Source organism: Pogoniulus pusillus, chromosome 22 (assembly GCF_015220805.1).
Source record: "Pogoniulus pusillus isolate bPogPus1 chromosome 22, bPogPus1.pri, whole genome shotgun sequence".
NCBI lineage: Eukaryota > Metazoa > Chordata > Aves > Piciformes > Lybiidae > Pogoniulus > Pogoniulus pusillus.
Genome location: NC_087285.1, coordinates 17,394,963 through 17,419,473, shown reverse-complemented (window position 1 = coordinate 17,419,473; position 24,511 = coordinate 17,394,963). Strand labels below are relative to the sequence as shown.

Below are 24,511 nucleotides of genomic sequence, written 5' to 3'. Positions count from 1 at the left end.
GAATTGAGGAGCCCAGAACTGGACACAGCACTCAAGGTGTGACCTGAGCAGTGCTGAGTACAGGGGCAGAAGAACCTCCCTTGTCCTGCTGGCCACACTGCTCCTGATCCGTGCCAGGATGCCATTGGCTCTCTTGGCCACCTGGGCACACTGCTGGCTCATCTTCAGCTTCTCTCTCCCAGCACCCCCAGCTCCCTCTCTGCCTGGCTGCTCTCAGCCACTCTGTTCCCAGCCTGTAGTGCTGCTTGGGGTTGTTGTGGCCAAACATCCTTGGACACAAATGTTTCGTACACTACTTTGGGTGCAGACTTGGTCTTATTTCCAAAGGTTTTGAGGACTCTGAGAATCATGTGGAGGCTTCACTTTCTCTTGCATTGAACATGAACATGAAATAGTAGCAACTCTCTTGGTCTAGGCTAGGGCTGAACTGATAAGGAAGCAGCTTCCTATCTTGTTGCAAATCCCCCAGATCCCACTGGTACATTTTTAATATCCACTACAAAAAAAATCTATGGTCATGGACCTCCTCTTCCTGATTCTTATGTACCTCTGAGGGACTGTTCCCATTAAAAATGGAGAGGCCGTGGCTGCCCCTTCAGTTTTTGTATTCTATCCTTGTCCAGTAGCAGCTCATGTAAATGCTGGGCCAGCTGCAGGTAAAGCTGCAGTTTATCTCAGTGCACAAAGCAGGTGGGAGCTCTTCTGATGAGCAAACTCCCCAGACTGAAATCACTTAACAAAATAAGCTAAAAGGTCACCAACCTGTCAAAATCTTCACAGCACTGATTTTTCAAGTCATTGTTCAGACCAGGATGAACTCTAGATGGAATCAATCTTTTCATAGTTCCTAAGCAGTGATATTGTTCTTTCTTCTTGGGCCTCTTATCCAAGCACACAATAATAAGAGAAAATATATGAGAGAAGTTCTTAAAGCTTCATCTTTTGGGACAGGAGATGAGAAGGAGATCTTTCCTTTGGCTTGTTTGCCAAGGCAGACAGGAGTGTCTCCTTCTGCAAGTTGGCCAGAAACAAGTGCAACATACCAGGCCAAAGAGGTCTGGGAAGTCCCATGCTATCTTTCACCTGTTTATAGATATGTAGTGAGTCTTCTGGACAGAACTGAGGGCTCTGGAATCCTTTGTCTGTCTGCAACTCTTCTCCAAGTCCAGCAGGTGCATGGTTGTGCTAGTTGGAAGCTAGCTAGGGTATTTTGGTGAGAAGAATTAGATGCTAGGCTGTGAAAAGGAAACAATGGTGATGTCTGCTGCACTCACAGGCTTGCTGAGATGGATAAAAACAAGAACACAAACATAGATAACAGAGTTGCTCTCTGGCTGCCTCCCTTCTCTGTCTAACCTGCTGTCTGTGTGACTAATCCATCTGCTTCCTAACCCCCCTGGCTGATTCTCCAAACTCACCTTGAACATAAGGCAAAGTCTGGGATAAGGTAGAGGGGTGGAAAGGAGGTGGAAGGGTGGTTGGGAGCCCCTCCTGGGGACTCTGGTTTCTGGGAGGGGGGGGAGGGAGTTGTGTTTCTGTATTAGTTGTTAACTTGCCTCTAGCTGTCTAGGTTGTAAATATCTGCTTGGATATTGTGCTAAGCTGCAAGTATAAAGCTTCATTCTTTAATTTCCAGCTTGGCTGTGTCTAGTCTGGGTGATTTTGTTAAGTGGGGGGGGACAGGTAACACCCAAACCATCACAGTGGTGCTGAACAAGTACAGCTAACACCTTCCTTCAGATGTAGGTGAGGCTCAAATATTTTGATATTCAGGAGTGAACATTCCTTTTCAAACATTGAGGCTCTGTTTGCAAAGTCCTGGGAAAACAATTTGGTTTACATTGTCAGCATTTTCCGAGAGGGGAGAAAAAGAAAAGGAGAAATCCTTTTTCATAGACACTACTTCAACATGCATGAAACTTGCACAGTTTTTCTAAGGGGGAAAAAAAATTACTTTTTCTAATCTCATTTGGACCAAGGTTTTGATGGAAGCTCACTTCTGTATCAAGGTTCTTGCTTGGTGAAGGCACGGTCCAAACTCTGCATTATCTACAGCCAATGTGAAGCCACTGCCATAGGACAGGGGAGCAGTTGTCCCTGAAACAAGCAGCAAACAGCAGGCACCCATGGGTGTGAAAGAGGCTCCAGGCAGGAGCCTTAGCCACATTTACCAACAGTCCTGGCTCACTGGAGAGGTCTCCAGAGACTGGAAGCTGCCAGTGTAGTGCCCATCCACAAGGGACAGAGAGAGCAACTGGGAAATTCCAGACCTGTTCCAGACCTCAGTGCCAGGCAAGGTGATGGAACAGGTTGTCTTGAGTGCCATCACAAAGCACCTACAGGATGGCCAAGGGATCAGGCCCAGCCAGCAAGGGTTTAGGAAAGGCAGATCCTGCCTGACCAACCTGATCTCCTTTTATGACCAGGTTACCTGCCTGGTGAATGTGGGGCAGGCTGTGGGTGTAGCCTAATTGGACTTCAGCAAAGCCTTTGACACCATCTGCCACAACAAGCTCCTGGCACAGCTGGCAGCTCATGGCTTGGACAGATTCACTTTGATGTGGGTCAAGAACTGGCTGGAGGGCTGGGCCCAGAGATTAGTGGTGAATGGTGCCACATCCAGTTGGCAGCTGTCACCAGTGTTGTCCCCAGCGGTCAGTGCTGGGCCTGATCCTGTTCAATATCTTTATTGATGATCTGGATGAAGGGATTGAGTTCAGCATCAGTAAGATTGCAGATGACACCCAGCTAGGAGCAGATGTGGATCTGTTGGAGGGTAGGAGAGCCCTGCAGAGGGACCTGGACATGCTGGATGGGTGGGCAGAAGCCAATGGGATGAGATTTAAGAAGGCCAAGTGCAGGGTTCTGCACTTTGGCCACAACAACCCCAAGCAGCACTACAGGCTGGGGACAGAGTGGCTGAGAGCAGCCAGGCAGAGAGGGAGCTGGGGGTATTGGTAGAGAGTAGCTGAAGATGAGCCAGCAGTGTGCCCAGGTGGCCAAGAGAGCCAATGGCATCCTGGGTTGGCTCAGGAGCAGTGTGGCCATCAGGACAAGGGAGGTTATTCTGCCCCTGTACTCAGCACTGGTCAGGCCACACCTTGAGTGCTGTGTCCAGTTCTGGGCTCCTCAATTCAAGAGAGATGTTGAGGTGCTGGAAGGTGTCCAGAGAAGGGCAACAAAGCTGGTGAGGGGCCTGGAGCACAGCCCTGTGAGGAGAGGCTGAGGGAGCTGGGGGTGTGCAGCCTGCAGAAGAGGAGGCTCAGGGCAGAGCTCATTGATGTCTGCAACTACCTGAAGGGAGGCTGTAGCCAGGTGGGGTTGGGCTCTTCTCCCTGGCAACCAGCAAGGGAACAAAGGGACATAGTCTCAAGTTGTTCTGGGGCAGGTCTAGGCTGGATGTTAGGCGGAAGTTCTTCACAGAGAGAGTGATTGGCATTGGAATGGGCTGCCCAGGGAGGTGGTGGAGTCACCGTGCCTTGAAATGTTCAAGCAAAGCCTGGCTGAGGCACTTAGTGCCATGGTCTGATGGATTGGGTAGATCTGGGTGCTAGGTTGGCCTGGGTGATGTTGGAGGTCTCTTCCAACCAGGTTGATTCTATGATTGCTTGCATCCTGTGTGGATGTTCTCCTTTACATTAGGGTTTTTAGGATCAGCTAGGCACAGAATGAGAAAACTAGCAAAATCTCTCAAGGATTTCAGAAGTGCCTGAATTTGCTGCCCTCAAGTTAGATGAGATGGATTCTTTCACTATTGGAACACAGTAGATTTGGACTTATGTGAAACACTAAATGCTGGTTTATAGTCTCTAAGTTAATGCCCATCTGAGAAAGCTTCTCACTGAACTTCCACTCTCTGTAAAACAAGGAGCATGGAGATGTTTGGCATGTAGTAACCTGGTGTAACATCCAGTGGGTAATTTGTTCTGACAATTTTTATGAGTAGGGAAAAAAACCAAGCCTCATCAAATGTGTGTCTCACTTTCTGACCCTTCTCTGTGGTTCATTTACCTCCTGGAAGAACCACCTGCTTTCTGCTTTGATGCTCCATTTGCAGTACTTGAGGGAGGAATAATCATAGTGGCATAGAGCCACTGGTTAACTTCTCTCCAGATGTGTGCTCCAGATGGCTATCCTGAGGATCCACCCCAGACCCAGATTTCCTGCTTAACACTGACAGGCTTGATTCAAACTGAAACACATTCTTCTGCTGTACTTTCCTCCCTTCTTACTGGTAGCATCCACCTAGTGGTGTCAGCCAAACAGTCCCTAGAAGTTACACTAGATGTGCTGCTGAGTCACCAGGAGCATGGAAGATGAGGGCATTAGCCTCTTCTCTTAAAGCCTGTCTCCACCTGCACAAATGCCTGTGGCTTGCTGCATTTCATGAAGGTCAGAACTGACCCTCTGAAACCTGATGGCACTGCACAGACTGAGCAAATGCAGATGCCTTCTCAAAGGCATTCATGGGGTCTACACAAAGCAACAGCTTCTCATTGCCTCTCCTGCATTCTCTATCCCATCTCTTTGAACAGTAGCATTGGCCTCTTTATTCCTGAGCTCTCTCAGGATGTTACTTGTTTATCATCCTTCTTTAGTAACAAGCAGTGTAACTGAGTGATATAATTTAGCTTTGTGATGTCCTGACCATAGCAGAATGCAAAGTGGCTCCTCTTATTTCTCTGGAGTTCAGGAAAGCTGCAACAAAAGGAAGAAAGCAAGCCATGATCTCTCAGTATGCTGCTTCTCTATCCCTGCCTGCTTCCCAACAAAGGCCTGGTGTTTCTTTTTTTTTTTTAATGTGGAATCAATTTTTCCTCAAGTTCTGCTGATTATCTCAGGGTATTTAGCAGCATTAGGCTGAGCATCCTTCTCTCAAATCACATCTCCTGCAGATGTGAGACTAGGCATAACAAAACATCACAGAGTCAGTCAGGGTTGGAAGGGATCACAAGGGCCATCTAGTTCCAAGCCCCCTGCCATGGGCAGGGACACCCTACCCTAGTCCAGGCTGGTCAGAGCCTCATCCAGCCTGGCTTTAAACACCTCCAGGGATGGGGCCTCATAACCACCTCCCTGGGCAACCCTGGTCACTCTGTGTTGGTTTGGTGTGCTTGACTTGGGATCAAGTAACTTTTGGGGCATAGTGTGACTTTTCTGCAAGAGAACCTCTCTGCTGTGGCATCACAATACAGTGCAGATGACTGTATGGATTTGGGAGAGCCCTGGCAAGCTTTGTTAGAGAGGATTTGTTGCTTACCTACCAGGTTACAACATAGAGGGCTGGGAACTTGATTACACCATTTGGAGGTAGTGCTGCTGGATTAAGGGAGCCTTGGCTGATACCTTTTGGATGAAGTAAGGTCTTTAAAGCTAACAAAGCCTCTCAAGCAACAGGCTGCTCTGACATGGCTCATGTCATCAGGAATTAAACAAACCAACAGAGGCAGGAGAGTCAAGCTCCATGTTGTAACCTTTAAAATGCTTCATCTGTGATGTTGTGTTTCATAATGTCCTCCCAGGACCCAGTAAGAGGGTGCAGCAATTGCGTGGAGGCTTTTACCAGGAGAAACACCTGGTCAAAGCCATAAGGAGACAGAGCTCCCCAAAGCATGGGTGAGTCACAGGACCAAGGGAGTCATGATTACAGTATGAAAACCAGGACTCTGGGGGTCTGTGTCCCTCTACAGTGATGCCACAGGAGGGGAGCAGTGCTGCTTGCTGCTCTGATGCACTCCTTTCCATCAAGTCCTTGGAAGTTCCTTTTAACACTTTATTCCAGGATATATGCCAAGAAAGGGCAAGTATATTGATTATTTATAGGCCTTCTTATGGCCTTCCTTATTTTACTGCCTGGAGTCCGTCAGGGTAGGCATTTATGTACTGCTCTGACCTTTTCTGCCAGCTGAAAGAACAGAGATCCTCTGGTTCTCCACTGACCTTCTTGTGTGCTCTCTCTTGGGAAGACAGAAATAAGAGGATCCCCAAGGATGCTCCAAGGAAGAATAATTTTTTTTCCTCTCATTTAAAAGACTCCACTGGAAGTATTCAAATGGACAAAGAAAGAGGTTTTGTCAGCTTCTTGCTTCCTTTGTCGTGGGTATCACCCCAGCTGAGGATGATAGGAATCATTTTTAGCTGTATGGAGTCACCTCTGGGAACGTTTGCAATATCTCCTACGACGAGAAGAAAAACTCCTGTAGCAAAAACTCCATTAATCTTTGCTGCCCTGATCTAGATTGACTTATTCAGTGCATGAACTAGATCATTAGCAACACCAGGGATTTCCCCTCATCCTGTGGTGGAGAGATCAGTGGAGATAATAAACAAGTGCAAGTGAATGTGCAGGCTGATTAGCATATACACATATTTTCATGCTTGGAGACCTTTGTAATACGTCCCCTGGCATTAGGTGCTGCTTGTTGACTCTTGTGTTGCAAAAGGTCAGTAGTAACCCCACTCCCCAGGGCCACTTCTTATCAGAGAGGGGATTTATGTTTGACTAAATTTCAAACAACTTTGACCTTTTTGTTATTTTTGTATCTGTGCAATTTAATGTGGAGGTTTTTTTGGGAGGGTGGATGGAAGAAGAGCTCTTCTGTCAGCCTTTCCAAGAGTCACTCAGGGGAGATGGGGTTGTTTTTTTCTTGCAAAGGCCAAGTTATCTCCTTCAAGGCATAATTTCTCTGAAAATAGACTAATTTAAAACCTAATTCTCTTACTTAAAAACTGGGAGTATTTTGTGTAGGGGTGAGGCAGATGCAGATGTTTTTGGACTCTTGGGAGCTGCTCACTGGCTGGTCTAAAGTGTTTAGCTATTTGCATGCTTCATTTTGAGGTATGTGAAATAAATGGAATCATAAATCACTCCTTAAATATTCTATTCGGTGCTGGGTGACTGGAAATAACAGATGGATGCTTACAGGAGGGATTTAACTTTGCTCTCAGATAGCAATGGGTTAGAAACCACCAGATCTTAGCCCCCTAAAGCTTTGGCTCTATTTGCATCTGTCTTGGGAACTTTGTGAGGCATAAGACTTGCATTAAGTGTAATCCTGGATCAGAGTAGGCTTTAACATTGGGACAGTTTAGGTCCAGGTCTGGGGAACTCCTTCTGACTTTCTGCTTGTGATGGTTTGGGTGTTACCCACCCCACACACACTCTTAAGAAATCACCCAGATGAGACTCAACCAAGCTGGAAATTAAAGAATGAAGCTTTATATTTAGAGCTTAGCACAATATACAAGCAGGTATTTACAATATCTACAGCCATGGATAGAAATAGACAAGTTAAAAAGTAATACAGAAACACCTCCCACCCACCCCCCCAGAAACCAGGGTCCTCAGGATAGGCTCTCAACCACCTTTCCACCTCCTTTCCACCCCTCTACCTTATCCTAGACTATGCCTTATGTTCAAGGTGAGTTTGGAGAATCAGCCAGGGGGGTTAGGAAGCAGACAGATTAGTCAGACAGCAAGTTAGGTTAGAGAGAGAAGTTCATGCAGCCCCAGAACCCAGAGAACAACTCTCTTATCTGTGTTTATGTTCTTGTTCACAGTATCACCAAGGTTGGAAGAGACCTCACAGATCATCAAGTCCAACCCTTTACCACAGAGCTCAAGGCTAGACCATGGCACCAAGTGCCACGTCCAACCTTGCCTTGAACAACTCCAGGGACGGCGACTCCACCACCTCCCCAGGCAGCCCATTCCAGTAGCCAATGACTCTTATACATCTCAGCAAACCTATGAGTGAAGTTTCCTTTTCACAGTTAGACATCATGTTAAGGAGAGAAGTGCATGCAGCCAAAGCCAGAGAGCAAAACTGTGTTATCTATGTTTGTTTTCTTCTTTTTATCCATCTCAGCAAGCCTATGAGTGCAGCAGCCATCACCATTGTTTCCTTGTCACAGCCTAGTATCTAATTTCTCTCACTAAAATATCCCAGCTAGGCTCAAACTAGTACACTGCTTAAAGTGTGGAGGTATTTCAGTGGTGTGAGTGGGGCTCTAATTTCTGCCTTTTCCAAAAGCTGATTGAAAATAATAAATCTGGAGAAGAGAGAGGAAGGCTAAAATACCCCTAGTAGAGATCAGATAGGTCACAGATTTAAAGCTCACTTGCACACTATCAAGTTCCTCTTGGCAGTGAGTGCAAGTCAGCCTTGCTCCACAGAGGAGATAAGGCTGAATGCTGGCTGAAAATGCCTGTACGAGCCAGGCATTCATGTGATATCCTCGTTGTCTGTCAGCTGTGCCAATACTTATTCTTCCTATGCAAGAAAAGGAGAGAATGGGAGAAAAGACATTGTGATCCTCTGCCAGGAGGCTTGTGCTCTCTGTGCAGCTCCCTTTGCGTGGACAGCTGCTGCAGGGTGAGATTAAGCCATGAGGAGGGATTGCAGGGGACAAGAAGGGAAGCAGCCTTACCCTGCGCTTCTTGCATGAACAAAAGTTAATAGAGACGTCGAATTGTTGCCAGCAGTCAGCCTGCTAGTTTCAAACCAAATTTCAATTGCAAATCTCAGCTAATGGGAGCAAGTCTTATTGTTGTCTACAACTACCTGAAGGGACATTGTAGCCAGGTGGGGGGTGGCCTCTTCTCCCATGCAACCAGTAATAGAACAAGGGGACACAGTCTCAAGTTGTGTCGGAGAAAGTATAGGCTGGAATTTAGGAGAAAGTTCTCCCAATAGAGATTGATTTTCCCTTTGCAATGGGCTGCCCAGGGAGGTGGTGGAGGCACCGTCCCTGGAGGTCTTCAAGAAGAGACTGGATGAGGCACTTGGTGCCGTGGTCTAGTTGACTGGCTAGGGTTGGGTGCTAGGTTGGACTGGATGATGTTGGAGGTCTCTTCCAACCTGGTTGATTCTATGATTCTAAGTCTCCCTCAAGCATATCTGTAAGCAGGAGGAACAAGGCTCACAGCAGTGTCCAGAATTTGGATCGCTGTGCACACAACAACTCCTCAGGTGGTTGGGGTTGTGAGCACGGCGGTGTGCGCTGGCCACAGTGCTCGCCAGTTCTTGTGGCCATGATAAAGCTAGTGAGCAAGAGAGCTGCCTCTTGCTGTCCCCAGTTACATTTCTGTTGCTCCCTGTGCCTTTTTTTTCCCAAGGGCTCCACCACAGTTTGCTTCATAGAGATACTAGGAAGCATCTCTGGAGGCAGCTTTGCCATTCCTAGCAATCTGGGACTGCACAGGGATCCAAAGCTCTAATGACCAATGGAAAAGATCATTTGTCTTGGGTGTTGTCCTAGCTTTTCTTGCATCCGCTGTGCACAGAATTTGAGAGCAGTTTGTCAAGGTCCTTTCAGCAAGCATTTGCTGAAGTATCTAGAAATTTGACTTCACTTAAACATTTACCCATTTGCCTATCTGCTTTTTCTAGTAGCAGCATCCTACATCTACAACTACCAGAGGGGTGGTTGTGGCCAGGAGGAGGTTGCTCTCTTCTCTCAGGTGGCCAGCACCAGAACAAGAGGACACAGCCTCAGGCTGTGCCAGGGGAAATTTAGGCTGGAGGTGAGGAGAAAGTTCTTCCCTGAGAGAGTCATTGGACACTGGAATGGGCTGCCCGGGGAGGTGGTGGAGTCGCCGTCCCTGGAGCTGTTCAAGGCAGGACTGGACGTGGCACTTGGTGCCATGGTCTGGCCTTGAGCTCTGTGGTAAAGGGTTGGACTTGATGATCTGTGAGGTCTCTTCAGCCTTGGTGATGCTGTGATACTGTGAACATGAAAATTGAGAAACCTACGAAAGATTCAGTAGCAGATGTAGCTCCCATTTTCATCTGCCAAGTCACAGCCTAGTTCAGTGCAAACATTTAGTTTTCCTTTTAGCTGAAGGTGAAAGAGTCTCTCCAGCAGTAATCCTGCAGAGCCCAATGTACACATCTTCCGTGCTGGGCCTGCAAGGCCAGCTCAGTGACATTTGGCTCCGAGAACTCTTTCCCAGCACATTTAAAGTTCAACCTTGACTGCAAGGATTCTCCATCACAACAGCATCTTCATTACTGCCACCTTGCAGAAGAGGAGAGAGAAGGAAAAGCACTGTTGAGGTCAATTTGCAGGCACAGTGCTCCTGGCTAGCTGAATAAACTGGGTTTCAAGATGGTGCTGATGATTTTGCTTGCATCCACCAGACAAAGGTTATTGAGCATTCAGTAAATCTCCTGGGGATCAGTTATAAAGAATGGTATTTACAGGAGGGTAAACCATAAATCTTTATGACCTTCTTGCAGTTAGCAGCATTTAAAGTTGCATTATTCTTTTCTTTTCCTGCAGACAAGGCTTTGATAAAACTATCTGTCAGTTAACTTGAATAATCTATGGACAAGAGGGTCTTTGCTGGAGAAAAAGAGAAATTACTTAGTTGAATTTTAACTTGCTTGTTTAGTTTACTTCTTACCATTATTTTTCTTTTTCCAGGAGATTAAAGATGAATTTAATGTTTTGATGGGTTCTCTGAGGAGCATTTGCCTTGATAGGAGTCAAAAAGAGGCCCCCTTAGGTCACCATTGCCTTCCTTTCTGATCTTCTTGTCAGATCAGTGATGACAACAGGACCGTGGAGAGTTGAGCAAGGGAATCTCTGTCATTCAAGCTGGTGCAAGCTTGATCCCTGCTGTTGAGTTTTCATGAATTTCACATGCACAATGTGTGTCTCCAATTGTCACAAATTAGCACCTGGTATTTTTTCAGCCTAGCTGGGATAGCTTCCATCTTAAATAATTCAGAGTTATGTTACTTTGATTTTGCTAAGTTGTGAAGTTTTCATTCTCGGTATTTTATTTACTTAATGGGAAGTTAAAAAGTGGCTCCTGGTCCTTGCTCTTCCATCATAGAACCAACCAGGTTGGAAGAGACCTCCAAGATCATCCAGGCCAACCTAGCACCCAGTCCTACCCAGTCATTTAGACCATGGAACCAAGTGCCTCATCCAGTCTTTGCTTGAACATCTCCAAGCACAGTGACTCCACCACCTCCCTGGGCAGCCCATTCCAATGGCAAATAAGGATCAGTCAATGCCATCATGTCTTGTCTGTTGACTTTCACTGGCTTTTTAACTTACTGGTTGCATAGCTTGTGAAAATATGGACAGACCTTTATCTTCTTTTGAAGCCAGGCAAAATTGTCCAGCATGGATACTTTCACTTTATGGCTGTATTTAGGCCAAATATTGCTAAACAGGATACCTAAACCAAGCTATGCCGATGCACTCTCTGTAGTGTGGAGGTAGGGAGATGGTTAAAGAAGGAACTTTATTAGAAGCATAGAGGCATAGAATCATTAGAATCATAGAATCAACCAGGTTGGAAGAGACCTCCAAGATCATCCAGTCCAACCTAGCACCCAGCCCTAACCAATCAACTAGACCATGGCACTAAGTGCCTCAGCCAGTCTTTTCTTGAAGACCCCCAGGGACGGTGCCTCCACCACCTCCCTGGGCAGCCCATTCCAATGGGAAATCACTCTCTCTGTGAAGAACTTCTTCCTAATATCCAGACTTCCTTTGGTCTTTTTCATTTCTATTCCTGTACTGCCTCTATAAAACACTGTGCTGGTTTGAAGCTGGCTGGAATATTCTGGTGAGAAGAATTAGATGCTAGGCTGTGAAAAGGAAACAGTGGTGATGTCTACTTCACTCATAGGCTTGCTGAGATGGATTTAAAAACAAGAACATAAATATAAATAACAGAGTTGCTTTCTCTGTCTCTGGCTGCTTTCCTTCTCTCCCTAACCTGCTGTCTGTGTGACTAATCCATCTGCTCCCTAACCCTCCTGGCTGATTCTCCAGACTCACCTTGAACGTAAGGCAAAGTCTGGGATAAGGTAGAGGGGTGGAAAGGAGGTGGAAGGATGGTTTGGAGCCCCTCCTGGGGACTCTGGTTTCTGGGGGTGGGGATTGTTGTGTTTCTGTATTAGTTTTTAACTTGTCTCTAGCTGTCTAGATTGTAAATACCTGCTTGTATATTGTGCTAAGCTGTAAATAGAAAGCTCCATTCTAATTTCCAGCTTGGCTGAGTCTAGTCTGGGTGATTTCATGAGGGTGGAGGGGTGGGTAACACCTAAACAATCACAAACACTTTTATGTTAGTCAAATTGAATTCACATTTATGTTGTTAAGCTGGTGTAGCTACACCAGAGAGCAGGTTTGATTGTACTGAAGGAGTTCAAGTAGGACAACCTCTCATACAAACATTCAAGGGGGTGTGGTGCTTGGGTTGCTCTGTACATCTCCAGCTGCAGAAGTTGCAGAGGTCTCTCAAGGGTATTTCTTTGAGTAAAACTGTATAAGCATAACATACAGGCCTCTGAAGAAGTAATATGCCATTTAAACCTCCCTGAAAGGTGACATTATGATGATAGGAGGGTCGAAGTTTTAATCTGTGTTCTCCCAGTCTGACTCCTTTGGTGCAATAACTGCAGTTTGCATGGTAAAAAAATTGAGGGCTAAAAGATTTTCAGAATAATGAGCTGAGCACAGAGGAAACAGGAGCAGCTGATGGGAGACTGGCATTGCCCTGCATTTCATGTGTGTCCTGTTAAAAAACAAATGTAACAGTAGAAATATTTCCAACGAATTGTCTTTCTTAAAGTAGTAGCTCTAGGCTGCAGTAGGCTGTGGGTGCTGGAGGGCAGAGCACCCATATATGAGTACACCTTGAGTACTGTGTCCCGTTCTGGGATCCTCAATTCAATGTAGAGATACTGGAACATGCCCAGAGAAGGGCAACAAAGCTGGTGAGGGGCCTGGAGCACAGCCCTGTGAGGAGAGGCTGAGGGAGCTGGGGGTGTGCAGCCTGCAGAAGAAAAGGCTCAGGGCAGAGCTCATTGCTGTGTACAACTACCTGAAGGGAGGCTGTAGCCAGGTGGGGTTGGTCTTTTCTCCCAGGCAACCAGCAACAGGGGATGCAGTCTCAAGTTGTGCCAGGGGAAGTATAGGCTGGATGTTAGGAGGAAGCTGTTGGCAGAGAGAATGATTGGCATTGGAATGGGCTGCCCAGGGAGGTGGTGGAGTCACCATCCCTGGAGGTGTTCAAGAAAAGCCTGGCTGAGGCACTTGGTGCCATGGTCTGGTTGACTGGCTAGGGCTGGGTGCTAGGTTGGACTGGATGACCTTGGAGGTCCCTTCCAATCTGGTTGATTCTATGTCTCTATGAAGTCATTTGTGATTCCTTGCCAAAAGAGACATTTAATGTGTAAAAAACTTCCATAGGTTGAAAGTAGATTTCACAGAAACATTCAGGTTGGAAAAGCCCCTCAGGAACACTGAGTCCAACTGACAACCCTACTCTACAAGGTTCACCCTAAACCATAGCCCCAAGCACCATATTCCACTTTGTTTTGTCATTTGTGTATTATGCAGAGCAAAAACTCTCACCAATATCTGGTAATGTGCAAATATTTGCCATCTGGAACAAGGCTAATGCATGTATTTGTTTGAAAGAAGTGTACATGTTGCTCCAGGGGTCTGGTTTGTGAAGAGTTTAAGTACTTGCTTATGTCCTGCTGAAGCCAAAGAAATACTGTAAGTACAGATGGAGCCAGCTTGTCCTATCAACTTCTGCTCAGGTGTGATTTGCAAATAAGGTGTTTTGGCTTGGGGGGGGAATGATTTTCTCTTGGGGGGAATGATTATTTCTGGAGAAGCTGGCGGTGACTCATGGCACAATTGTTGGTGGCTTTCAGGCACTGAGTGGGAAAGGCTCACAGCACAGCAACAGGGGAACTAACTGATGCTGGCAATAGAGTAATTGGGAGGGTATGGCACAGCGTGGACATAGTTGGTAGCTCCTCAAAGTTCTTTGTGCCCTCTGCTTTAAAATTAAGAAACAGATGGCTGGTTGGAGTTCCTTGCTTTGCCTTCCCTCTTCAGGTGCTCATTTTATGCTAAAGACAGCCATCTGCTTGAGGACTGCTGACTTGAACCTGTAGGAGATAAATACTGAATAGGTTTCACTCTACTGTAAGTGACTTTAAAGCTTGGAACGTGGTACTGAGGCATTGCCACGTTCCTCTTTGTGTCTGTTTCTGCTGTGGCACAGAAATATACATTTAATATCCCAACTGTGTGCTTAGGAAGACCTCACTCTGAAATATTAGTGCACGACACATGTTTTGTTTCTATCCAGAGGGAGAGCCATGCCCTCTAATGAGTGTCTCACTGTGCTCCTTTGCAGAGTGCAGCTGGACTCCTCTTTATTTGCCCTCTTTAGTCTACATTTACCTGCCAGTGTTCCTTTTGCTTGTGACTATCTGAAGGCAGACAAGAGTTTCCCCAAAAGCTCCTGCTACGTGTGAATGAAGGTACCGTGTCCTTTTCCACCTGCAGCTTGTTCTTTTAAGCAAATACAGTCTCACAAATTTCCAGAGGAAATGCCTCCTTTTTTCCTTTAGTCTTCCAGATCCCCGAGGATCTTTCTTTCTTTGTCTCTGTGCCTTTGTTCCTATCCTCTGTGGCAGATGCCAGGCTGCTGGTAAAACAAGTCTGACTGGTGTTTTCATTGGTGATTTGCTTCCAGCCCTAAAAGATACCCAATTTGGTTTTGAAATCACACAGCACTGTAGGAACAATGTTATCCCAGTGCCGCACACCTCTGCTCTTCTCTGTTAAAGACTGCACCCAGGATAATGCCCTGCCAGGCTCTGTGCTGGTGGCCTTGCTCCCTGCTCTGAAGCTCAGGTTTCTGCAGGAATGGAAGCATGAAATACCGTGGCATGTGTGAATGCAAACAGGTGTAAAGAATAAAGCTCAGAGCTTCAGAAATTGGCCGCAAAACTCTTTGCAAATGCAGCCAATTGGGTTAGATGCACCTCAGGTGTGGGCTGTGGACTTAAATTCACCACTGCTCTAAGCTGCTTGTAGTAGCTCTCTGATGTGCTCAGGCATGAGTCTCAGGCAGAAATCACAGGCATGAGGGACCTACATCTGCTTATACCACAACTTAATGGTTTTGCATGTATGTAGGCAAGTAAGAAGCTCGTTCCTGGTCTTCTGAAAGAGAGTGAGTGTGCGAATTAAGCATTGAAACTTTTTGTCACAGGTTTTTGCTTAGACAGGAAAATCCTTTGTCACCACCACTCTCTCCCTTGTGTTATAAACGGCACAGCTTCTCCAGAATGAGGAGCACCTGTAAAATAATGAGCACTGCTGTCCATCAGTTCCTAGCAGCAGGTCAGGAGAGACGTGAGATTGCTGCATTTGGCTAAAAACTTTGCTGAGGAAAAGCCAGAGTGAGGGTAAAGTACAACAAATAAAAAACCAAGGCAGCCAGCAAAGCACAAAAGGAAGCTGACTGAAGAGAAGAGAAAAGCAGAATTGGAGTGGAAACCAGTGCAGTGAAATCCTGCTGGAAAGGGTTGAGCTTGCAGGTAAGAGGTGCTCTTTGCTTTTCTGGTAGAATTGCATTTGGATTCTTTTGTCAGCTTCTTTGTGCAGCTCTGCTACCTCAGGATTAAGACAGTCTCCCCAAATGAGCATAACTAATCCTTACTTGCCTACTTAACATGTTCTCCTGGCTCTTTTTTTTTTCTTTGGTAGAGCATCTTTTGAGAGTGCTGTTGGCTGCTTTGCAGTTCTTAATTCAGTCCTTGGAGGCTGAAAGAGGGAGGGAGGGAGAAAAAAAAGAGTTGGAACAGCAGTTAGTGGTGCAGGAATTTCTTCAGCTTTACTCCTGGGTCTGCGTGGTGCTAGATAATTCATTTTCTCACCTTGGTGCCAGAGGTCCTGTGCTTACCTGTGCCTGGGAAAGTGAAGCAGTGTTTGCATGAGGCTCATAGGGTGCTGAGTGTTGAGAAGAGCACTAGTTCAGGATTAGCCACTGCAGTGCAACCACTCTGGTGGCAGAGCTGCAGCTCAGAGGACGATTTCTTCCGAACCTGGAATGCTGCAAGTGAAAGCAGCTGAGGAAATGGGCCATTTTCTGGTGTTTCTGGTATTCACGTGTGCTAGTTTGAGCCTCGCTGGGGTTTTTGGTGAGAAGAATTAGATTACAGGGCTGTGAAAAGGAAACTTCACTCATAGGCTTGCTGAGATGTATAAGAAAGAGAACGGGAGCTGGTCTCTTCTGCCAGGCAACCAGCAATAGAACAAGGGGACACAGCCTCAAAGTTGTGGTGGAGGAGGTCTAGTCTGGATGTTAGGAGGAAGTTGTTGTCAGAGAGAGTGATTGGCATTGGAATGGGCTGCCCAGGGAGGTGTTGGAGTCACCATCCCTGGAGGTGTTGGAGTCACCATCCCTGGAGGTGTTGAAGCAAAGCCTGGATGAGGCACTTAGTGCCATGGTCTAGTTGAGTGGATAGGGCTGGGGATAGGTTGGACTGGATGATCCTGGAGGTCTCTTCCAACCTGGTTGATTCTCTGATGATTCCCTGATGATAAATATAGATAAGAGAGTCATTCTCTGGGCTCTGGGGCTGCATGAACTTCTCTCTCTAACCTAACTTGCTGCCTAATCTGTCTGCTTCCTAACCCCCCTGGCTGACCCTCCAAACGTTAAGCTAAGTCTGGGGTAAGGTAGAGGGGTGGGAGAAGGTGGAAGGGTGGTTGAGAGCCCCTCCTGGGGACTCAGGTTTCTTGGAAGGCTGCTGTGTTTCTGTATCACTTTATTTAACTTATCTATTTCTGTCTATAGCTGTATAGATTGCAAACACCTGCTTGGATATTGTGCTAAGCTGTAAGTATACAGCTTCATTCAATTTCCAGCAGCTGAGTCTAGTCTGGGTGATTTTTCTTAAGTGTGGGGGTCGGGTTACACCCAAATCATCACATCACAGTACTCAAACGGTTGCCCACCTCTGTTCCCTCTGCATGAAGCAGCACAGCATGCTGTGTAGTGGGGGATGTGGAAATGCCTGGTGTAAACTCATTTGCTTTGTGTATCAGATTTCTGCAGATCTCTGAGGACCAGCAAGCTTAAACACCTCCTTTCAAGGGGCTTCTTGGGCTGATCATTGTTTTGGTGTTGGAGGAGAGGTGAACTGTAAATTCTTTCTGATGTGTCACTCCAGCCTGACACTGCATACAGCAAGGATTCATTCATTGAGGCAAGAGCCAAGCAGCATTCTTAGCTATGAGCCAGCTGCTTCGCAGTTAGGAACGGCTGTGCCAGTCCAGCAGCCTCTCTGACTGTCTCAGCCCGGGGTCTGTGTACCTAGCAGGTCATGTTGCAGTGTCCCCCCGTGAAGAGATAGCTGTCATCAGCTGGCTCAAGTAACAGAGGTTTTTCTGCACTTTAGAGCCAATTACTTAGAGAGATGTTCTTCAATGCAAAGACCTCTGTATCCCAACTGCCTTATGACCAAAGGTAGATTTTTATTCTCTTTTTTTTTTACTTCCCTGCTCACTCCACCAGCTGGGGAAGTAGGAAAATGAGTGGTGGTGGTGGACCAAGGCTTGTGTGACCCAGGAGAGAAGTCTCTTGATTCCCTTCACCTGTTAGGCTATGTGGCTTAGCATTTTTCCAGTGGTAAGCTCTAAAGATGAGCTGCTCTCTGCTGTAGGTGGCTTGGGCGTTTTGTGCAGCAGTGAGAAGGGAGAGCTGTGGAATATTAGCTTCAGTTTTGTGGTATCAGTGAAATGCTCATGCAGTGTGTGTGGTACATTCATTTTGGCCCATGAAGACTTGTACAAACGGGAAGAGAACTGAAGAAAAAGTAAGTTAGCAGGAGAGTTGCTGTTTTTTTAACCCTAGTTTGATTGCATCTAGAAAGGAAAAGCCTTGTGATGGGAGCAAACTAAGCACACTGAGCACAAAACGTTATGCCAGGGCAGATGCTACCTCGTTGTAGTTGATACCTAGAATTGAATTTGTCTATGTTCTCCTGTAGTTCATCTCACTGGATGGGTTTTCTCTAGAAATTTAATTCTCAGTAGCATGTCTCCAGACAGATATCAGTATTGCCTCAGGAACCTGCAGTGGACATATCTGGAAGCGCCAGGCAGTGGGTGGGATTGGAGCATGGGGTTTAAAGTCTGGACTATTTGCTTGGTTTGTTTTGTATGGTGTCTGCTTCGTAGTGTTTGGGCTGTGTGATCTGCCAGCTGATCTCCATGTTTAGTAAAGAATCCACACAATAAAACCCCAACAAGCAACTGCAGAGCCAGGCAGGCTTGTACCATGTTTCCTGTAAGCAACGAAAAGTGATCTGCTGGCTCCTGTGGGACAGTTTCTGCCTTGATGATTTCTTAATACCTTTTGTTTTCTTCAAAGGTTAATATCCTTCAGCTGTCCTGTGATATCTGGCCCCTTTCCACATGCACCTGCTTTTCTCAACTGGGTCTTCAGTAGTGACCTTATAACTCTGTAGACAAACAGGATCGTTGTTGATCTGTCAAATCCAATATCCCTTTGCTTAAATGTTAGGTGAATTCATGTTATTGCTTTGGGAGGTAATAATCCAGACGGGAATTCACTTTACAGAGAGGTCTTCTGCTTTGCTAAAGGGCTGTTGGTTGGATGATTCACCTGCCTAACATCATCCCAGTTGGCTTGCTTCTTCATATATGCATTTGTGCTTGCAGCCTAAGCAGCAAAGTCTGATCCTTCCATCTGAGAGTTGGTAATCCTTTGCTTACAGCCAATGAAGGAGTGCCTCTGACTTAGGGCTGTATTTACACGCCCGAGGCTTTGCTGTGTAATGCTGTTGCAAATAAAAGACAGCAGACAAAGGCTAGTTATCATTCGGACCCTGTTGCTTCTTCAGTTGCTTACAACAACAGTTTTAGCCAGGAAAGGGAACAGTAGGGACAGCAAATAACAGTTAGCCAAGCCAAAATCCGTACGACCAACCGTAACTCCCTGTGCTGGAGGCTTTAGGAAACCAGTGCATGTGTTTGACTGTGATCTCTGCTGTTTGGACCGACAGCGCAGTGCCAGGAGTGTAGATTAATGACTACTAAACATTATCACACTAAGCTTAATGGAATGAATATCCATTGCAACAGAGCAGCTGAAAAGGAAGTTTGTTAATAGAGTGACATTTAATAATATCTTCTGTGGCTGTTTAGTCTGACAATAAACAACCAAATGAAAAAACAACAGCAAGAAGCAAAAACCCCAAACAAACCAACCCCAAACTATTTTCTAGCTGGCTCTTGGTCTGGCTTGACTAAAAGAAGAATCCTCATGCATCTAGCATCCATGGTTTGTAAGCTCTTACCTGAGTAACCAAGCTGTGCAAGAGCATCTCTCTGTAAGTGGCATCTCTTTGTTTGAGCTCCTGAGCTGCTGTACCCCCTCATTCCTGAGAGCTTGAGGTCACCTTCGGCACCTTATTTAGCATCCCCTGCTCTACAATTTCAACAGCACTTTTCACCGCCTCCTTTTAACTGTGCCCTTTCAACGTTTGGCTGAGGGGTATAAACGTCTTAATGCGACTGAGTGGGTGCTTGCTGACCATGCATTCAGCTCAGACGGTTGGTTTTGGACATAGAAAATAGCTGCAAAATCAGCTCTTTAAGCATGGGCTGTTTCTTTCATGGGTATCCATGTGGAGGCCAGCCAGCCCAGTGGAGCACAGCTACATAATGGAGCTGCTACTCAACGCAGGAATATAAAGGTTAACAAGTGCAAAAAGGTTTCTCAGAGGGCTAGAAAACCAAAAGTATCCTGAGGCGAAATGAATTCATTTTATTGTGAGAAGAGGCAAGGACCCAAGCACTCATGATGAGCTAACTACTCCTCAAAAGTGTTTACAGCTTTGAGCCATTTGTCATGCAAAACCTCCAAAATGTGCCTTTGTATATGACTATTTACTCCTCACCTTGTTCGTGCAAACGCTTGCTGTTCTGGCATTAGAGGCTCAGCTTCAGTCCTCAGGGGATGTGATATAACGGGGCAGAAACAAGGTGCGTGCTGAGTGCATTGTACCCTGTGATGACTGAAGGTAGCTGGGCTTGTGTGCTCAAAAGCTTCCATGGCTCTTCTTGCAGCTGTTAGAGCAAGAGTGGAGGATGTGAGTGCCTCTGCCTTATGACCACTCGGAATAAATGTCAAGTGAACCAACCTATATGCTCTTCCTTTTCTGTTCTCCTGCTTCTCCTCTTCATCATTTCCCCAGTAACAGGGAAATTGCTGAAAGCTACTGTCTGCTTAAATGCAAATTATAGAGACATCCAGTGGTCTTCTAGCTGGCTTGTCTTTTGTGGGCTGTAGAGGTTTGGGTTGCTCTCTTCTCCCAGGAAACCAGCAACAGAAGAAGGGGACACAGTCTCAAGTTGTGCTGGGGAAAGTGTAGGCTGGATGTTAGGAGGAAGTTCGTCACAGAGAGAGTGATTTGGCATTGGAATGGGCTGCCCAGGGAGGTGGTGGAGTCACCATCCCTGGAGGTGTTGAAGAAGAGCCTGGCTGAGGCACTTAGTGCCATGGCCTGGTTGATTGGCCACGGCTGGGTGCTAGGTTGGATGGATGATCTTGGAGGTCTCTTCTAACCTGGTTAATTCTATGGCTCATGAACATCTGGAACACTTGAAGTTACTGTGTTAACAGCAGCAGAGCTTGGAGGACCTTAGTTTTTGTGAAAGTGCTTTGTAAGAAGCTACACGATGGGCAGAAGCAGTTGGTCTCTGCCCTAGAAAAATCTTAGCTCAGCTTTTGCAAGCTCAGCCAGAATGTTGCTTTGCCTTTTTTTCATCTGGAAAGGCAAAGCAGCTGTGGCAGCACAGTGTGAACATCCTAGTCTCAACCTCAGTTACTTTGAAGCATGTCTTTGTGCCAGCATAGATGGCTTCTACCAAGTGCAGCATCAAAGGTTAGAGAGCCTTTCTGTCTTGCTGACAAAAATACATGTACTGATTGGCATATAAAAATACAGCAAGTGGCACTTTCTTCCACTGTCTTTTACACCTGGTAGTAGTAGAGCTATATACACAAAGTCAGTGATGCTATTGAGGTTTACAGTATTCTGAGTACAGATGTTTGCTGGTGTATCCTGCTTGTAAAAAACCTGTTAGCTTTATTTTTTCTTTAAATGGTGTTTCCAATATGAAAAGAAACTTCAGAATCATCCTTTTCACTGAAACATTGAAAGAATCTGTTTGGGTGGTGCAATGAGGTTTGAGAGAGTGGAAAGAGCTGAAGTGAAGTTTATGTTTGTGCAGGCTGTGGTGCTTGAGAGTTATTAAGGAAATAAATAAACCCAGTGGTGGTCAGTGTAATCGGGAGGAGGTTTAAAATATGGAGCTGTTTGGGAAAGTTTGGGACTTTTGGAACTGGTTTCTGTTGAAACAGAGGCAGCTGCTTAGTGGAATAAGGGTTTAAAAAAGCCAAAACTTAGAGGACTGAAGAAAAAGAGCTGTTTAAGAACTGTGTGGAGCAAGGTCTCAGAGGTGATATCTAAAGTTGCTGGCACCTGCTTGTTGGATATCTCTGTCTACCTGATGGGAGGTTGCAGCCAGGTGGGGTTGGTCTCTTCTGCCAGGCAACCAGCAACAGAACAAGGGGACACAGTCTCAAGTTGTGCCAGGGGACAGATAGGCTGGATGTTAGGAGGAAGTTGTTGGCAGAGAGAGTGATTTGCATTGGAATGGGCTGCCCAGGGAGGTGGTGGAGTCACTGTCCCTGGAGGTGTTGAAGAAGAGCCTGGCTGAGGCACTTAGTGCCATGGGCTAGTTGATTGTCTAGGAATGGGTGCTAGGTTGGGCTGGATGATCTCTTCCAATCTGGTTGATGCTATGATTTTTGTCACAGTCAGGAAAGATTAGTATCTTGGACTGAGATCCCTAAGCACTGGGAATTATGCGATTGTAGTTCATCTCTCCTGTTGTTAGGAAGGTGCATATCTGTATGTAAGCCAAGAACTTCCTTCCTGGAATGACATGTGCAGGAAGTTCATTGTCACCTGCAGCATGCATGCAGTCCCTTCCTGATGTCTTTCTCAGCTCGTATTGCACAGCTCTCCTAGTGGCGACTGAGAGCTTTAAATGAGAAAGGACTGTAAATCCCAGGCAGCAGATGAAGCAAAGAAAGCCAGAGACAGCCAGTGCAGAGTCAGGCGTGTGCTTGTGCCTGCATCTGCACTCATTTCTTCCCAAATCTGACATGCTTTCCCCTCCACTTCTGCCAAGGGCTGCATGTGCTTGGCTTTGGTGGGCATTTTGCATAGGAGGAGGGTTAAGGATGCTTTGAGCAGGGCACCAAGCCCTTTTGGATGGGAAAGGAAAGCAGGGCAACAGCTATTTTGGGAGTCAATTTTCTTTGTTTCTAACCACCCAAACAATCTGGAGAGGAGAAGGCTCTGAGGTGACCTTGTTGTGACCTTTCAGTATCTTTAGGGGGCTACAAGAAAGCTGAGGAGGGACTTTTTAGGATGTCAGGTAGTGATAAGACTGGAGTGAACAGAGCAAAGCTAGAAATGAGTAGATTCAGACTGGATATTAGGAAGAAGTTCTTTAGCATGAGGGTGGTGAGACACTGGAATGGATTGCCCAGAATGGTAGTAAAAACCCCATCCCTGGAGGTGTTTAAGGCCAGGCTGGATAAGGCTTTAGACAGCCTGATCTAGTGTGAGGTGTCCTTGCTCATGGCAGGGGAGTTGGATGATCCTTGTGGTCCCTTCCAACTCCGATCGATTCTATGATCCTTGCTGTAAGTTAGATGGCTTATTCCAAGCTCTGGCCCTGAAATTGGTCATTATCTTTTTGAAAGAGCAGGATTTGTAGATATTAAGCTAATTTTTGGCTTTCACAAGGAGGGAATAACTTCAAAGGTCAAGCTCATGCTCATTTTGCATGCAGCCTCACTCATAGTCCTGCTCATCCCCATCGCAGGAACAGGCTGTAGGTATCTGCTACACCTCCTTTTTTGGGGAGCCATGGGTGTCCTGGGAATTATAGCTTTTATTTCAAATTCCCTGTGTTTTGATTTGAGTTAGCTGAAATATAAATACAATTAGACTTAGCAGAATACCTCTGACTTCGATTTCTGCCCTCTCGTTTATGCTCCAGGCATTATGCTTTAGGCACCAGCTAAAGTGGGATCTAAACCATTAAAAAGCCCCCAGGTCCTAACTCAAAACTGTTTCATGTTCAAAGGGGAAAGGTTGAGTTAGCAATGCTTTGTAGTGATGTCTGCTCAGCAGGGATGGTGCATTGAAACTTGCAGCAGGTTTGTATCCTCTTCTGTAGCCACAAAGAAGGCAAAAGGGTTGAATTTGAACCGAATGAGTGGATTTGTAGTAAGTTGTACCTGGAGAGTTGAAAAGAGTTATTATTGTTGTTATTTTACATGACTTCAAACCCCCAGGCTCACCTATAAAAAATTAAGTTTAGAATTTTCACATGTAGTCACCAAACTTTGCATACATAAGCATTTTTGTGTAGTTTGGGGCTTATGTTTTCCCTCTGGATACAAATGAAGCTGTAAAAGCACCTCCAAAGTTCCTAGAAGGAAGGCTGCTTCTTCTCCAGTGCTGCACTCTCTGCCTGGTTCCTTGGTGTTTACAGACTGTGGTTTAAACAGAGATGCCTCAGCTTTACTTGCTCTGCCTCTGCTGTTTTTACAGTCATAGGACTCAGGGTATAATTTTCTTATTCAGCCCAATTTGCATTGCTGCTATCTCTTTTTACAGCTATCTATTTCAAGCTATGCCCACTCGCTGCATTAGCCTGTAAATGCAGACATCAGCTACTGGAACTTCCCAGAGACTGATTTTATGGAACTTGACTGGAAATAAAATGATACCAATAAAAACTTTTTTCTTACTTTGCCTTGACAAACTGCAGGCAAAGTCTGCCATGCAGCTTATGATGGGTTCTCCTTTAGTCTGTGAAAGGTCCCATTTTGCTAGGGAAAGGGAAACGTGGAGCACTGCTCACGGTGTGCTGGGATGCAGCAGAATCTGTAGCCCTGTAAATAAGAAGCTATTGCTCTCAACTGGAGTCATCAACTCTTCCACTTGTGGGTTTTTTTTTTCCAATTACCAGCAGTTGCCATCATTGGAAAGGTGGTAGCAGAGCTCTAGCTGAGCAAAACAGTTCTAGAAATGAGAGAGAGAACATCTCTTCCCTGATTCTTATTTCTAGTGGGAGGGCAGGGGATGAAAAAGAATTAGCATCCAGCACGGCTGAGCAGAGGAGGTCTCTGACCTTGGCAGAGTCAGTGTTTGAACTGAACAGGCCTCATAAGCTTTGTAGGAATTAGTTATGCAGGAAATAAGTAGAGAGAGAATGTGGAAGATACTAACTCATGAAAGTTTCTTAGGAACATAAGCAGATTCGCTCTGAAAAAGGTCAGGAACTGACTGGAGGGCCAGGCTCTGGGAGTGGTGGTGAATGGTGTCACATCCAGTTGGCAGCTGTCACTGGTAGTGCTCCCCAGGGATCAGTGCTGGGCTCAATCCTATTCAGTATCTTTACTGACGATCTGGACAAGGGGATTGAGTCCAACATCAGTAAGTTTGCAGATAAAACCAAGCCAGGAGCAGGTGTGGATCTGTTGGAAGGTAGGAGAGCCCTGCAGAGGGACCTTGACAGGCTGGATGGGTGGGCAGAGGCCAATGGGATGAGATTT

General features: G+C 46.0%; 1 protein-coding gene across 11 annotated transcripts in view; it reads left to right on the top strand.

Annotated features, from left to right (window-relative positions):
* The window catches only part of SGCD (sarcoglycan delta), a 681,477-nt gene that overhangs the window by 66,898 nt on the left and 590,068 nt on the right, over window positions 1-24,511 (top strand). For 3 of the 11 annotated variants that reach the window (XM_064161982.1, XM_064161985.1, XM_064161984.1), the window contains exon 1: window positions 14,853-15,374. The exons of 1 other annotated variant lie outside the window; for it this stretch is intronic. The gene's annotated coding sequence lies outside the window, so the exon portion shown is untranslated. Of the gene's footprint in view, window positions 1-14,828; window positions 15,375-24,511 lie in introns of those variants that run through there. 7 more of the 11 variants (XM_064161996.1, XM_064161995.1, XM_064161994.1 and 4 more) reach the window with 4 other exon arrangements.